General features: G+C 49.7%; 1 protein-coding gene across 1 annotated transcript in view; it reads right to left on the bottom strand.

Moving 5' to 3' along the window:
- Nudc (nuclear distribution C, dynein complex regulator) overlaps positions 1-16258 on the bottom strand; it is a 67782-nt gene that overhangs the window by 1907 nt on the left and 49617 nt on the right. The window lies entirely within an intron of this gene.

Raw genomic sequence — 16258 nt, 5'->3', positions numbered from 1 at the left:
CCATCGTGGACCATCGTGCTCCAGTTCTACTCCGTGGCCTCGAATTTCGGGAACCCGCGGCGCAACCTTGACGTTGGACCTTGAGCAACTTAGGATCCTCGCGAACGAGATCCTCGAGAGGCTCTCGCGATTGGGAAAAAGATGTCGGCGCCGTGAAAGGTTCAGAGGTGGACCAGAGGTCGCGAATTCCACAGGGATCTCGTTCAGTCGCGCTCGTTTTAATTGATGCCGCGGTATCTGATGGAATCTCATCGACACGGGGTCACTGCCGGCTCGAACAGGGTCAAGAGTGGACCAGTCACGAGCGAGCGATCGAACAGAAGCGCGCTTCGAGTCCTTTCTCTAGCGGCCGGACTCGTGGGTCCTAGAAAGGATCGCGTGGAACAGCGAGAACAGTCCGTTTCGCAACGGATACTTCACTTTTATAACTCCTTTTATCACGTTACGAGCGAATTTAACTCCTTTGTCGATCGAGGTGATTACGATGCGCTCGTCTTGTGCCAGCTGGATTGTGCCGACCGCCTCATTGAGGGGCTGTTTGCCGATCGTAATGGGGAATTGATTATTCAGAGACTTTGTATTGCATTCTGAAAGACTGATCTAAGAGGGTTCAGATGGGTCACCAGGTTAGTGGAGATTGGGCCCAACAGTGTGCAACTGAATATTCATGATGGACGATAAAAAAGCATGTTGGGATAGGAACTTGTATCGTAATGAGATGGTTGCACGTAACAAGCTTCATGTATTTGCAAGTAACAATGATACCACGCGTACCTCGCATGCTAAATTAAGTTTGTGGCTTCTACGGGCATGGAAGACGCGACTGAATTGAGTGGATTAATAGCGGTGTCTATTACCACTTTCTCTAACACGTAATCTTTACGTGTGCAAGATGCTTCATCTAATTTCATGTACTAATGATTGATGGATGTGCAGTATCATTACACCTGAAACTGCTACCAGTCTTTGAAGCTCCAGATGGCAGAGACGCTTCCAAATGAGATCCACGATGACCATTACTGCCACCAAACTTTTCGCGAATGAGTACATTCATCATTGGGCACAGCTGCTTGATAGACACGTTCTGATGATATCCGTCATAGAAATGAAAGTTTCACTAAATGCTGCCTTGGGATTATTAACCGTCAACCTTCAGGGATCGAGAGACTGTAGGACCATCGATCAAACTCAGCAAGGAATCCCCATTTCATGGTATCCCTTGATAAAAAAAAACAAGCTAATGGCTATCCGAAACATGGTAACAAGCTCTGCTTTCAATAAAGAGGAAACCACATCCCACCCTAAGACCCAACCCATAATCATAACACGTTATACTACATCGCACGATTCTATCATCCTTGTGTCCGCCAATGTGGGATCGTCCTCCAGGGACACGACCGCGAGGAACAATTAAATCCATGGTCCCAAAATCCTAGATGATCCATCGAGCGTGGCCAGTCGCGTGTCGCAACCATTCTCATCAGGCGATCGTTCGCAGAACCGCTCGAAGGGGGGAAGAAAAACGAAGAAGACGAAGTAGAAAAAGAGGAATCGAAGGATGGGATAGCCGCGTCGCGGGATCATCATCCTCGAGGGACGCGTGTTCTTGGGTCCGGCAGCGCGACGATGACGACAAGACGACGACGGCGACGAGGAGGTGAGCGCACCGGTGCGTGGAAACGGATCATGGCTACCGAGTTTGTGCCCGCCGTTAACAAAGTGGAATATCATTACGAAGCGACGACAAAGAGGCTGGGAAGAGACCGCGTGCCAGCCTGTTGCGCGATTATCCTCGATCTCTCGAGCCGCGCGGTGAATTAGACTGTGACTGTGCGTGCCTGAAAATTTCGAACCAGAAATCATGGGCGTCTTGAAACGATTATTTTGTAACTGAACAGCTAAACACTTGGAAGTGGCCACTTCAAGGGACAGTTTCAGTTTTGCACGATCTTTCCGATTGATGTTTCCGCGATTCCCAGGCGACTTAGCGGCAGACATTAGCGCAAATGGCATCGAAGACCATCGGTCGATCGTCCGAAGTCCCACTGCTTGCGAAATCCCCGCGTTCCATCCACCTGTAACCGCTTGGAGATCATACGCACGCGGCCCAGCGTGATTATTCGCAACCGGGGGGGTATCCTGCAATTTTCAATCGGCGCTCCCTCGTGCCCATTATCCCCACTGGACGGGATCGTCTGTTGTTTGCATTTTTCTGAACTTGTATCACCGTGGCCTGCATCCTGCATCTCTGATCCGGGAGGACGCAACAGGGACGGGAAGACGATGACCCGCACCTTTGATATTTCGGCCTGGCGAATCTAGTCCGAGGCTTGGGAATGATCCAGCAGCAGTGTGCCAATCGGCGCGGGCGGTGGTATCGCGCTGCCCTGGGAATAATAAATTCCTTCTCTGGAGAAGACAATTAAGAGCCGGCGGTGTGTCAGGGCAACCGCGCCGCTGAAACGTAGCCTTGAATTTCAGAGAACAAAAGGAACAATTACGCTAACCAAACGACACTATACGAGAACACTGTACTTCGTTTCGCCGTGAATCTCGTCCCAGTGCTTCGCCATAATTTGCGTCAGATAAATCTTAGCCCCTACCGAAGATTCGTTTCTGGTCTGCCAGGCTGTTACATGCTGAATGGAGACCGAAGCAAGACACCGCAGGGAAGTCTTCAGGAGTCGCGCGTGGGTGGCCTTGAAGCATCCTTGGGGGAGCTAATTACTCATTCTCGTCCAAAAACTTCTAGCGTCAAACACAGACTCCTCCACTTCTGTATACACACTTCGTCTTTCGACTCGTCGTTTCGGGATGCAGTTAGTCAGAACTTGGAGCGAATCACCGCGTTTAAGATCCTTCGACTGTCGTTTCCAATCAAGTTTTGATACACTCCTCGTGGTCGTACTGAGGCTGGTTGTTAAGGAGCAAGCCAGCGGACTGAATTTTCTCGCAGAGCTTCGCAATTCTCGCAGAAGTCGCGCAACAGATGGACCGAAACCAGTCGCGTCATCGTGGAGCACAGAAGGTTCGTTCAACGTCCGATACTCGAAGGTTGCAGCGGCGGGGACCGATTTATTTGGCGCTTCGCCGGAAACCTTGATGATCGAGAATCGGCGCCCGTGCTCTGGCGTCGGTTGCGCAACCGAATAGTTCGCTCGTTACTCACTATCGACTGAATAACGTGATTTTTCGCACGGCCGTCGCAACGAGAGCCCCCCTTGCCAGTCCAAAGGCCGTGCTTTCGTTTCGCTTTTTCGTCATCGTCGAAAAAAGACCGAGGGAAACTCGCGAGGACGAGCGAGTTCGACTCCTCGTACTTGAACTATCGCGTTCACTAGCCTGAACGCGAACTCATCGCGATGATTGGCTGGTTCGTGCCGAAGGGACTTGGAATCTTCTGTCGTTGGTTCACTAACAGCGTTGGAACAGATTGAATTGGACGAGGAATTGAGTTATGCGAACGAGACGTCGCCGTGCTTGGAATATGTAAATACCCTGGCGCCCAATGGATATCAAAAAAATTAGGGAGAGACACGCAAGGTGTTTCGAAACCAGTGGTGTCGCTCGATTCCTGTCCAGGGAATATATAAAAAAAATGTAGAGTGAAATTTGAATTTTTACTAGTACGGGCCTTGGTTTTTGAACAAATGCATTGGAGTTGAAAATGAAAGTGCTGGGAACTCTTTATGACAAGGTTTGCATAAGGTGTTCACGTTCAGTTACCGTTTGGAAGAGGCATTCGACATTAGGTGCGAATTGATTAGGTCGGACCCAAGGCTAACGATGGAAGTTTCATATTCATGCCACGGATTTACCATCGATGAATAGTACTACGGTTAGCTACGGCGTTCAGAAGACATTGACACAGTAACTCGAGTGCCTTAAAGGCTAGTAAAATTAAACGCGCAGAGTCTGCTTAGGGTTGCTATTGTAAGCGCAGTAGTTTCTACTTTGCAAATCTCTCATAATCTCTGTATAATCGCTCTTAATTGAGACAGAGTGAACGAGCATTTTCGGGACGACGGTGAAGTCTCATAATGCAATTTGATATTAAGGGGTTATGCCTGGTCAGCTGGCGAAAAAGAACGCGATATTCGGGATTTTTTTATGGAAGATCTACTGTATATATTTTTACAACTATTCGCTTAGTTTAAAAGTACATATATGCAGCAACTCTCAGGAATTTTGTTGTAAGAAAATATACAGTAGATATTCCACAAAAAAAATCCCAAACATCGCGTTCTTTTTTGCCAGCTGATTAGGCATAGCCCCTTAGGACCTAAAACCCTGCAACTCTTTTTCAATTTTTCCACGTCTCTGATCTCCGAAGCAATCCCATCGATTGTTGAAGCAGCCTGTGCTACACAAGGACGTGGTTTTCCACCTTTCAACGTCCGACTACCACGCGCGAATAAATCACGATAAAGCTGACGAACGAACAAATCATAGGGACAACAAAAACGATGACTCAGAGCCCGACGTTAATTGGATTATTACATCGATGTTAGCAGTACCAACTCGTTCAGTGGTATTTGAATCTAAAGGCCTCGCGGCACGATATAATCTATTTAGCGCACTGACGCTTCTTATTCATCGGGATGTTTGCGGGCAATAATGAGTGCAACGGAGCAGAGTCCTTTCACGGAAGAAGCCATCGCGATTGGACCAAAGGACAATGAGCTAACAACTATCGTTAACGTCGATCATCCTTATCAACGCGATCGTTAGATCCCGTTTCATTCAAAGCGATCGCCTGCTCTCGAATGACAAGGCGCGTTTGCATTTACCGGGACAATCGTTCTTGTGGTCTCACGGCCGATAACGAATTCTCTGCTGCACTCTCCGTTGCACTCTGCGCGTTCATTGTTCGCTTTTCTGTTTATCCGCGCGTCTAAACTGCTGTCAAACTCCTTTGCTATTCCGCAGGTCTCCTCGATGTTGCGCCGAGGATTGCGGAACGAGTGGGAACGGAACGATTTCTCGTTGACGCTTCGAGCTCAGCGATGGTTCTGCTCACCAGGCATCGAAATCATCGGCGCAGCGTACGTGCTGTTGTACTCGTGATTTTATTACAGGAAAACCAGTCGCGTTATCGGTCGAAACTCTTCGATACCTGGTGCATTGGCCTACCCTGCTGTAATTATTAAAATCACACCGTGCAATCTCAAGAATCGCCACGGATAAAAATTGTTCTTTGACTCCATGGAAGCGCACTGACTCAGGGCTAGTGCATCATTCAAATGGTGCTAGATTCCCAGGGTTAACAAAAAGTAGCACATCCCATCGTCGACGATCATTAATCGAGACTGCACTCCGTTATAATTGCGATCAAGGCAATTATTGATGACTCAAGGCGGTGACATCACGACCATCCTGTCGTAAAACGTCTGCAGTCGTAACATCCACAAGGGGAAGAAAAAACGAAATCACGTCTCTGGGATCCTCGCGGCCAATCAACAGTTTAATTAATCCGTTAAATTAAGCGCCTCCTTTATTCCAAAGCCCTGCCCATCTTCTACCTGCTCTCACAACAACGATATTAAATAGCATTTCTGCGTCGCCGGGCACAAAGCGTTAAATATCGACACGGAGACGCGATTTCTGTTCCCTTTGCGTGCAACTTATGCGCCGCTAGAGGCGGGGAGCAGCGATTATGGCGAGGTAAAAGCGAGAATAAAACGGAGGACAGGAGAGATCGATGAGCCTCCGCGCGTCCGATCGCGCGGGTGTTCCACATAGGTGCACAGGTGAACACGTTTCCACGAAAGCACGTGCACACCGTGAACAACGAGGATCACGGGAAGGGAAAGGGGCGGGAATAGAGAGATGCGAGGCCCAGATAGAAGCGGCGCGTGCGCCTATGCATCCGGCTTAACGAGAGCCTTAAGTCTACCAGATGCAACGATCTAGAAGCGGGGAAACCACGGTGTTTATGTAACTTCGCGGATTATCCAAGCGACTAGGCGCTCGCCAGTGGGCCACGGATACAAGAAGCGAATCGTGTCCAACGTTTTGCACTTACATTTTCGGGTCGATTTAGATAGCGACCATATGGGCTCGAGCAGGCGGCTGTTTTGTAATTTGGTTAATCGTCGGCGCGAGCGTGGCTGCGCGATATGCGGGGATTAAGTAATGATGGAAAGCCTGGTTGCAATATGCTTCTGGCGTTCACTTTGCGATTCTGTTTTTAGATACTGCTCGATGGGTGCACTTCGATGCAACTGGCCTTTGGGGTGCTTTTGTCAGAGGACCAGAGGAAGCTCCTAAGTAATTCAACCACCGAGGAATTCCACGTTTCCGCGGAGGTAAAGGACACCCTGAGAGCCGAGGATTGATGATGCGGCCAAGTGACGAGTGCGAAAATACCAAGCGACTCGCGGACTTTTTTTCGCGCGGCCATCGATTTGCACGGTGATGGACGAGCGTCGCCGAGGACTCGGTTGCAAGCTGCGTGACGTTAATCGATGGAAACCTTATAGCCGGGCGATATATTAGCGGGAGAAGGCAGGTGTTGGTGCCGGCTATGGTTTCTCGGCGAGGCGGCTACCACGGTCTCGCTGGTAAAAATTCCAGGGGACACGGGGGACCGGTTCCTCCCGAAAAATTGGCGCCGAGCAGACCACGTTTCGGGTCAAAGAACGGCCTTGCCTCTCCGTCCCTCCCTCCCCCGCGTCTTCGCCGACCACTTTTTCGCGTCCTCGTGGTTCTCTCCTCCGAAAAGTGCGCGCCAGCGCTTCGCATCGCCACCTCGTCGCCAGTGGCGTAACGTTACGATGCCTCCCAGCGGGGCAGAGGAGGAACGACAAAGAGTCGCGCCTCCTCCGTTCGCGATTCGTCATCGATCATCGGCTGGGGTCCAGCGACAGCGTTCTGGAAATGTACACGGATCGGTCGGTCGCTTAAATTTTCGGGATTCATGGGCGAGCCCCTCGGTTTCCTGATTCCTCCCAGCGCTTCTGTCTACCATTACGCGAGATTTATGCTAACCGCTCGGCGTCGCGACGTAAACTTCCACTAAATGGGGAATTAACGATAATTAGGCTGGTGGAAGCGGAAATTGGTCGTTGTTTGTGCGACTGAGCGACGCACGTGTTAATGTTGCTGGCGGTCTCTTCAGAGAGACAGAGCTGTCGAGCAAGTCTGCTTTGAACGGATTTATGACTGCGATCTTCGAGAAGAGAGCACGAAGTGAATGGAACCGTAACGAAGTCGAGCAACAAGTGCGTAGGCGATGCCCGCCGCGGTCGTTTTATTGCGGTACTTTGAATTAAGTGGAGAGGCACCGGATTCTTGAATTGAACAGCCCGAGCAACAAAGGGGACTGATAAAAAGCCCGAGGAGAAACACTCGCTCGGTTTACTCGATCGTATCGATACACGTGTTCGCCGCTGGCAGAGCAACGAGACAACAAACAATCGATCGAATTTTTCCCTCCGCGCCGCGTTACGCCAGTGCTTGATACACTTATTGGGCACGCGTTCGCCCGTGCGCAACCGCACATGCGCTGATCGGCCGTGGCGTTGCGCGCAGGCGAACGCGCACAACAGGCCGATTGCGCAACGGAGACGACGAGGCGAACGAGGCGAAGCGCGCCGATCGGCGGCGCGGCGCGGCCGCCAAAAGTGAAATCGAGAGGTGGAAGAGGACGGAACACGGAGGGGGATCGCCTCGAGGTATCAAATGAAAACACTGGATTAAGGGTAAACCAGGAGCTAGGCGATCCAACGCGCGCTCGGAACGATCACCTTCACGCCAATTTACTTCCTTCCATTTATCCTTTGGTCTCGTCCCTTTCCTCCACTTACTCCCCAGTCTCTTCTTACTAATCACCCTGACTCTAAATGCTTTTATTTTTCGTGATACTTAAGCGAGGCGACTTTAGGCCGAATGTAGGAAGTGCTGGAGGAAGATTCTATAATTAATCGCCCTTCATTTGCATACATTTATCTCAACAAGACAACTAGCCGAAACTTCGGACCTCTTTGTCACGAGCAGAGGTCACTTCCAGGGACATCGAAGCACCAGGATAGCCACGAATTAGAAATTCATTGCGCAATTAACGAAAGGGACAGTTTGGCACCCACCGAGTAGAAGCAACGCGAACGAACTCGAGGTATCGTCGCTTAGAATCGCAGAGAATGGTACCTTGGCTCGTTTAAAGGACCTCCCGCGTGTGCAGCCTGGCGGAACACCGCGAAAAACGCGCACGCCGGGGCAACCATGACCGACCATCCGACCGTGAGCTTTCTCGTAATTGGATTCGCGACTTCTGCTGCTTCAATCGAACGGTACTCTGGCTGGAACCTTGCGTTTCGTCTACCGCACGAATCTGTAGCGCGAATCGATTCGCATTGTTTCCAGGAACGTTATGCAAAACGCTAAGAGCGTGCGTTCATCGGTGCAATTTTGTCCGGCGTTCCTTGACACGAATGCGCACGGAGACGCGAGCGCGTCGACCACGATAAATTTTTAGATAGACTTTAATCGCCTCTCGCGCGGGGGACGTAGTGAAATATCACTGTTACCGTGGAGCCCGTCGTAATTAAATACATAATAATTCTCCGCGACTGGGTGTACCGCGAATTACTGTGTTTGTGCCACGGATAATCACCGAGACGTACGTGGAATGCATCGAACCGTTCACCGCTAAGGTAATTGCACTCGCGTTTAAAGGGAATCCGTTGATGAACAGTAGCCGAGATGGCAGATGATGACTTCTGAATGTTTCTGGGTCTCGGCAACTATCGATTCGAATTAGGTGTTCCCGACTCTAACGAGAGCCTACTCCGTTCGCAGATTTTATTGAATCCGGAGATAATACATCTAGGTTACCGTAGCTCGATACAGGATCCATAATTGTAGGTTGAATTCAGCCTACGTCCTCGTTTCCACGTTCATCGATCAAAGATTACTATTTCTAAGTTCACTATTACCGTGTCGACCCGACGCAATGACTAATCGCGAATCCTAGAACTGACTGGCCCCAAACAATCACCGCCTAACCAATTGTGCAATCGATAAACAATCGTGCCGCGACTCCGCCGCCGAGCGTTCCTACCTTCCATCTCCTTAAAAGCAATTTCGTGTCACCTGAAATGTTCTATTCTTGCAAAGGCGCGTTATGAGCAGCTGCCCGCTTAGCCGTCCTGACCGTTGCGCCAGAGGACGGCTGCTGGCGCATCGGCTACTCCAGCCTTCTGCCGCAAAACCGCTATTGACATCGTAATCATTACCATCATCCTCATTACGTTTACGAGGGCCGCGCATTACGGGAACGACCGATGGATTCCAGTTATTACAAGCGTCGCTCGTTCGGCAACGACCTCTTCGCCTTGGCGGGGAGACCCGTGGCAAAGTTGGGTTAATTGCCGATAATCGGCGAACCCTGGGATTGGGAAACACCGTTGATCCGGGTTAACGATCATCGCCAACGTTTGATCGTGATCGCCGAGTCCCACTGATACCGCGAAATCCGTCGAAGAATTCTATCTCAATAGCGATTTTATAACCAGGAAGATTTAGGAGTTTGATTAAGGAGATCATGTTTCAAGTGATTTATCACAATTCAAAATCAGGACTTCAACTTTAAATAGCCGCCAATTTGTTTTAAATTAATATTTAGGAAATTCCCTCTGTCAATCGCAGGATACATTAATATACTAACGAAATCTTTTTTGTTTTTTGATTTTAGATAATCTGCTTCCGAATGGCAGTGCTCACCGCAAAACCAACTGTTTAAAAAGGCTTCTTGGATATCGGCTGTAACTTTATTATAAACGTGAATATTTTTCTACAAAAAAATTACAAAATGTTCTTTAAATGTTGCTCTTTTAAGTGCAAAAAGATCTGTAAGAATATATGCTACCGCTTTTTCAAAAAAAATTCACAAACATTCGCCACTTTTCGGCCGCCTGACTAGGTGGTATAACCCCTTGACGCAGAAGAGTAACTCGCCATTAAGAAGTGCCAGGCAAGAAGTGAAACTGAACTTCTCGCGCCTGGAGAGTGTCCGTTGCGCTATTACGAGGTCGCATCATTGACTCGTATCAATTTTATGAAAAGTGTAATATATTTTCGCGTTGACAGGTGAGGTCGTTCGAAAGATACCCCGGTGGAAAGTTGTCGATTCGCGAGCACAGGCGCGGGGAACAACTAGACACCAGGAATGAAAAAAAGTTATTAACTTTATCCAGCAAACAAATCTAGGACTACGTTCTTTTTCACGCGTGCTAAGGCCAGAGCTCAATGTCTTAACGCGAGTTTCTCACCTCGACAATTCACCTAATTTTGCAACTCGTGAATCATAGGCACTATCTTTCCACGCGATGCTTCTCCTTTCAACTCTTTCAACCCTGAGCCACTACCACGGGCGGACTCATAGAAACGCATACCGCTGGATCAGAAGATCCATTAGTAGCAACAGGTACACGCGTCCCTATTAAACAGCCAGTCGCTCGAGGTGTTTGAGTATTTGCCAAAGTGACACTATTACTCTGTTCGATCATCATGAAAGTCTCCCCGGACACCGCCAATTACCATAGAATACGTGGCGGCGGGTCGCGGGGACTGGTTAGTACTCGCTTCGCGGTCAGTAACTTCTAATGATCGTTAACGTCCCTCGACACACGCGCATCCTCGTCGGGAAAGGTGACGCGCGCTGCACGGACTGGTCGCTGAAGACCGTTCTTATTGGGAAAGCGACGCTACTTTGATCCGGCTCCGCTCGCCACGCGTGTTCCCATCCTCTGCGCGTGCACCGCGGCCGGCGACGAGGATGCGAGCCGGTGACACTACGTCGTCGGTGTCAAGGATCGCGAAGGATGCGCACCGCGGCTAGCCTATGCCGAGATTTATTGGGTTATTTGCGTATATGTTACAAGGCTACGAGCGGCAAGTGACACCGTGAATCCTGGACAGCCGTCGCTCCTCTTCCGCTGCTGCTTCGCCGAGCCACGCGATGCTCCCGCACATCTTTAACGCACACGCGAGCCTCTCGACGATGCCGGCGAAGCTAATGGGAAGAGATGAGGTTTTTTTCTCCACCACAGAGACAGGTTAATTGTTCGTTCATTTGAGAAGACAAGTGGGGTTGATTTTCCAAGGCAATGTTTGCGATTAATTAAGCCGCGGACGGTGATTTATGGCGTAGCTGCGAGTTCGATCGAAAAGAGTAATCTCTGACACTGAAGTCGGAGTGCTGACGACTACTTGCTGGTACACAGAATTGATCGAAGTATTATTGTGACGTGGGCATGGTACGTAACGCAGGTAATTCGAATCCGATTCAATTAAGTGGATTGTTTTTAAATTAGTCGTAAACTACTCTTTTAATCCGCTGCGTACGAGCGACTGTAAGGCAACTTTGTCACGCAACGTCCACGGTGGACACGGGGACATGAAAAACGCAGAAAATTGCTACTCCTATTATCCTTACGCAAGCATCGACACATGTTCACCGTTGGATAATTTTCATTACGAAGTGTTGCAATTATCCGCGTCGCAGACTCCTCCGCGGAGTTGAATTTTACAATAATCTAGTGCCATTAGTCGTCCGCGAGCAGCAGTGCTCGTCGACGTTGACGTTGCAAAACCGTCGCTTCTCGTGTCGAAAGTAACCACTGAATGCATGGTCTAATTGCTTGATAATTACCACGATGACCCTGCCGCCGTGACCTTCCTATTCCCTCGTTTCGCAATGAAACAAACAATCCTGTACTTAAGGACTTCCCTGTTGCGTAATATTAAGAATCATCGTCTTTCAGCCCTCTTCAAGGGCGATCGCGACCCGTCCTCGGCTGCCTTGGAACCGACGCGAGAACGATGTTAAAAGCGAACAGTTCGAACCATTTGAATCCGTGACCCCGTCGTCACGATTAACCTCGCGATTCCTGCATTTCGTAATCGACAGAACAACTCGAAATTATAAATGGATCAACCGTGGCCCGGGCCTACCGCGCCACGATCGATGCGCAATTACCTCGATAAACCAGACAGGGAATTTGCATAATAATCGCACGACTAAAAGGTTCGGCGAGGCCTCGCTGGCCGCTCTATCCCTAACTGATCGCCAGTCTGACGCCTGGGACGCTCGCCTCCAACGATCTTCGGTTTCTCTCTAGGAAACTTTCCTCTGGACTTAATCGATCTTTAATTCCGCGGATTCGGGTGTTCATTCTGCTGGCTGTGGCAAACACTAGCGCTGAAACGTTATAGTTCCCTTCTCCTTATACCTTCTTTGCCCTATCAGAAGAACCACTTTAGAGTTTCATTTTAATCGATCTCTTGAATCCTCCAACGCTCCAGAACCCAGCGCGGCTCAGCTCGCCTGGGAAAACACCGCGGCCAAAAGATTCATGGATCGAGTCACCAGGTCCGTGCACGCGTTCCGTAATCGCGCGGCAATTACCACGACGACCCCGGAGCAGAGGCACGGTGACCTTACGGGGAATGCTCCTTCGAATTCCTGCATTTCGCAATTGGCGGATGCTCGTCGCGCGCATATAGCTCGGGCCACGTAGGTACTAGGCAACAGCCAGTGGTTCTTGACGCTCAGCGACTCCCCCGTACTTCGGCTGCGTGTGATACGTGGCCGAGAGAGCGAGAGAGCCACCAGGGATAAGAGGAACGGAGAGAAAGAGAGAGAGGCAAGGAGGGAAGGAAGACGAGCGACCTCACGGTTGCTCGGGTCCGCCTGGACGCGAGACGCATACGGAAAATCTCAGTCCAATGTCAAGCCGAACGATCCACTGCCGCCCCCGCCGGCTCCTGGAATAGTTCTTTTATCCGCTCTGACGGCCGAGCACTGGAAGAAAAAGGTTACGCAACGCGAGGCCTAAATACCAATCGACGTGCCCTGCCGGATACGTGGAGAGGAGATCTGCATCTGGATGCAGATCGTCTCCCATCGATCGATCAGCTGAATCACAGTGGAGAACGGCGTCGGTGCCGGGCAGAGATCGATGGCGAGGTGTCGATTGTCGCCGCGTCGACTGGAATTCCGAGGAGGTGATTAGAATTCGTTAATTCTAACGACGGCTGAGAAGCTTCCAGCAAGGGACTGGTAAAACACAGGGTAAAGTGTCGACATGTTTGTCGACCGTTGAAGGAGACACTTTGGGAGGGACTAGCCTTCTACTGGCACCGGTGAAGCTACGTATTTCCGCGTGATCACACTTGTTTTTCAAGCGAGGATGAGGAAAAATGTTTCTTCGTGATGTAACATTGCACGACCTTATTTCTTTCACGGGGCCCTTGAATGCTGACGGCTTAGATTTGTGGTCCACTAAATTAAAGATTTAGTGGCAGCTGAGGGAACGCTGAAGGGGTTGTTTTATAGCATAGAAGTTTTCCAATGTCCCTGGTTAAATTTTATACTCCCCTGTCGAAGCGAAACGCAGAAGCAGTTTACCATTGTAAAGCGAAGGAACCAAGTGCCCGTGGATTATTCGGAGAACAATTAACGTCGTTAACGTCGATCCAGCTTCTCTAAGTTAAAAGGGGGTCGAGATCGGGCTCGCGCGTAAATCGTGGTGCGTGACGGGCGTGTTCCTCGCGATAAGACAGGGGCCTGGTGGAACGGGGTGTCGAGGCTACTCGGGGATAATTTGCATCAGGCGAAAACGCGTACACACCTGCGGCGTATCGCGGGATCTGGACGCGGCGGCGGTGCGCCTCGCCGAAATTGGACCGCGACGGGATCTCTCGACTGGTCGATTGGGAGGCTTCTCGGGAGCTCTCGAGAAACGCGGAGTGGCGCCAAAACTGCGAAACCGGTTAATTTAGAATCGCGGTGATCGCGCGAGACTCGCCATTCGATCGACGATTGATGGGCTATTGAGAAGGAATCGCATCGAGCATTTAAGTGGAAAATTTGCAAAGGTCGGAGACCAAGTGCATAGAACTTACATTATCTCACAGAGTTACTAAAGAGACACGTGCCTTAATTTTCAATCTGCGCGTAGCGAGGCGCAGTCAACTCTGGCCCCGTGCTCGAGAGGCTGTAGAATCGACTTCTAACGCAACCCAGGACAGACACCACGTCTCAGATCGTATCGAAGTAACGAATCGCGGTGGAACGATGTTTTCGCCAGGCGGGAGGATAATTTCACGCTAGGAGCTCTGTTAAAGGCTGATCAGACGGTAATTTCCTGGACTTGCCGGCACTTTGAGCGCAGCCCCGGGTACCGAGGCGAATCACAGGCCGTCCCTGATGACCACCGAACCCCTCGATCGGCCGTAACTTTATTAAATTACATAGTCTTAAATAATGGAAAACGCCTCCAGAGCGATAATTCTTTCGCGCGAACGCGGTGGTGCGCCGCATCGCCGCTTGACAGGCACCGAGGCAATTGATATTACGAAACCTTGCGAAATATCTGCGCGGCGGGGGTGGGAGAGGGCGAGACAGACGGACGGACAACGAGGTGGGAGGGATTGTCTTTGTTTCCACGCGATTTCGTGCAAAACAATTAGCGGTGGAGAGAGGAGAGAAAAAAAGGGGCAAGATCCTCCAGGCAATCTGGCAATCTCCGTTGATTCCTCTCCTGAAGGCTTTACGAGATCTCTGCGTGACAGTTCCCTCCACGAGGCTGCTCCAAACGGCCAGGGAAAAGAGAAACGCGGAGTGCCTCTCGCAGAATGGATACGACTTTTTGTTGACTCGTACCTCGAGAGTATCTTCGGCTCGTGAGAAATGGACATCGTAAATACGATGGGTTCGTGTCTGGATAGAAGACGGAGATCGTTGGTCAATTTCAACGGGGTGCTTAAAAACTTGTACCTTGTAACGAAAATAAATACAACACAAAGGGGTGTTTAAAAGAATTCAATCTACGATGTCTTAGGAATCTAACCAGGTCACAAAGCAGGCCCAAGAACTCTTTACGTGTCTAGCAAAGCGATGGCCACCTGTCATCGCGAAAATACAGCAAAAAGGACGAACACCTCCCCCGTATCGTCAGAATCGATGCATTGCACAAGCACGATGCATGATGAACGGATGCGTATAAATCTCCCGCGTACAAATTAGTATCAATTGCACCCGTAATTACAGGCCACGAAAATTCAATTACGGTGCCCCGCGTCGATCGACCGTAACCCTTCCATTCGCGGACAATGTGGCCGACGTACGCTGGCTTTCTTGCGGAGCACGAGTCAATCGATCTCGTTCTCCCAGCATCCTTGCAACGTTGTGCAAAGAAACGAAGACAATGCACCTCTCCTTAATCGGTGAACCGCGAAAACGCCGAGGACGTCTGTCCGTCGCGGCTGACCCGCGATCGAGATCGCATCGATGCCTATCTCAGTCATTCAACGGTCTATCGAAATCGAGTTACGTGGTCTCTCTCCGAGGCGCGGGACTGAGTTTCAGGACTTACTTGGTGTCGAGGTCTGAGTGGCAGTTTCGTGGTCATAGAAATTCTGTTGGATTCGATAGGATGAATAATTCTCGATTTTGGAGGACGATCTTATGGAATATTAATTGGGATCTCTGTGAATCGAAGCCTTGGTTTTGGAGTTGTAACGTTCGATGTTCTGTACTCGAGTTTGCATTGTAGTAAGGATATTTTTCAATCGAAAGGTTTCACCTATTCTAATCGGGAGCAATGGGGTGGATATTTTTACGACAATTGAATTCACCCCAGTCCGTAGAACAAAGAGCGGTAAATGCGCAGCGAATCGATCACTTTTCTGGAACATTAAGCTCGCAGAACAAGAAACCCCGTCGCCAATCAGGCTGCACGACTGCAGCTCCTCGGCAAAAACACAGTCCGTGAAGTTGGAATCGCGTGAAAATGTAATTGGTAGGAAACCAGCGTTTTATGACGTCGTTACCGAAAGGGCTTTTACGACGTGTTCCGACTAGAACAATAAAGTAAGTGACCGTGACCTAAATCCCGGTGAATACGGGCGTAGAAAAATGACATCCAGAAGAGTAATCGTGGGTTCTTTTTCAAAGATTAATAAGAAAAACAGTAGTACAAGGATGCGCGGTACTGCGGAGACACTTGTGCGATTAAATTTGCGCATTAGAAGATCAGAATATCAATCGTTTCCTGCTCTGTTACACGCTACTCGTCCAGCTGTCCTTTTGCACAGTCGGAATGCATTAGTTCCCACTTGAAGATAATTTTATTACCTGGACTTGAACGATCATCGTCTCCTCATTAATCTTTGCTTCGCACAAAGGACCATTCAAAGCCATTTGGTTAAATTGACGATGCGCGCGTTACTTAGTTTGTAATTTAAATTAAAC

The sequence above is a fragment of the Andrena cerasifolii genome, chromosome 16, assembly GCF_050908995.1.
Source record: "Andrena cerasifolii isolate SP2316 chromosome 16, iyAndCera1_principal, whole genome shotgun sequence".
NCBI lineage: Eukaryota > Metazoa > Arthropoda > Insecta > Hymenoptera > Andrenidae > Andrena > Andrena cerasifolii.
This window is presented reverse-complemented; position numbering and strand designations above follow the sequence as displayed.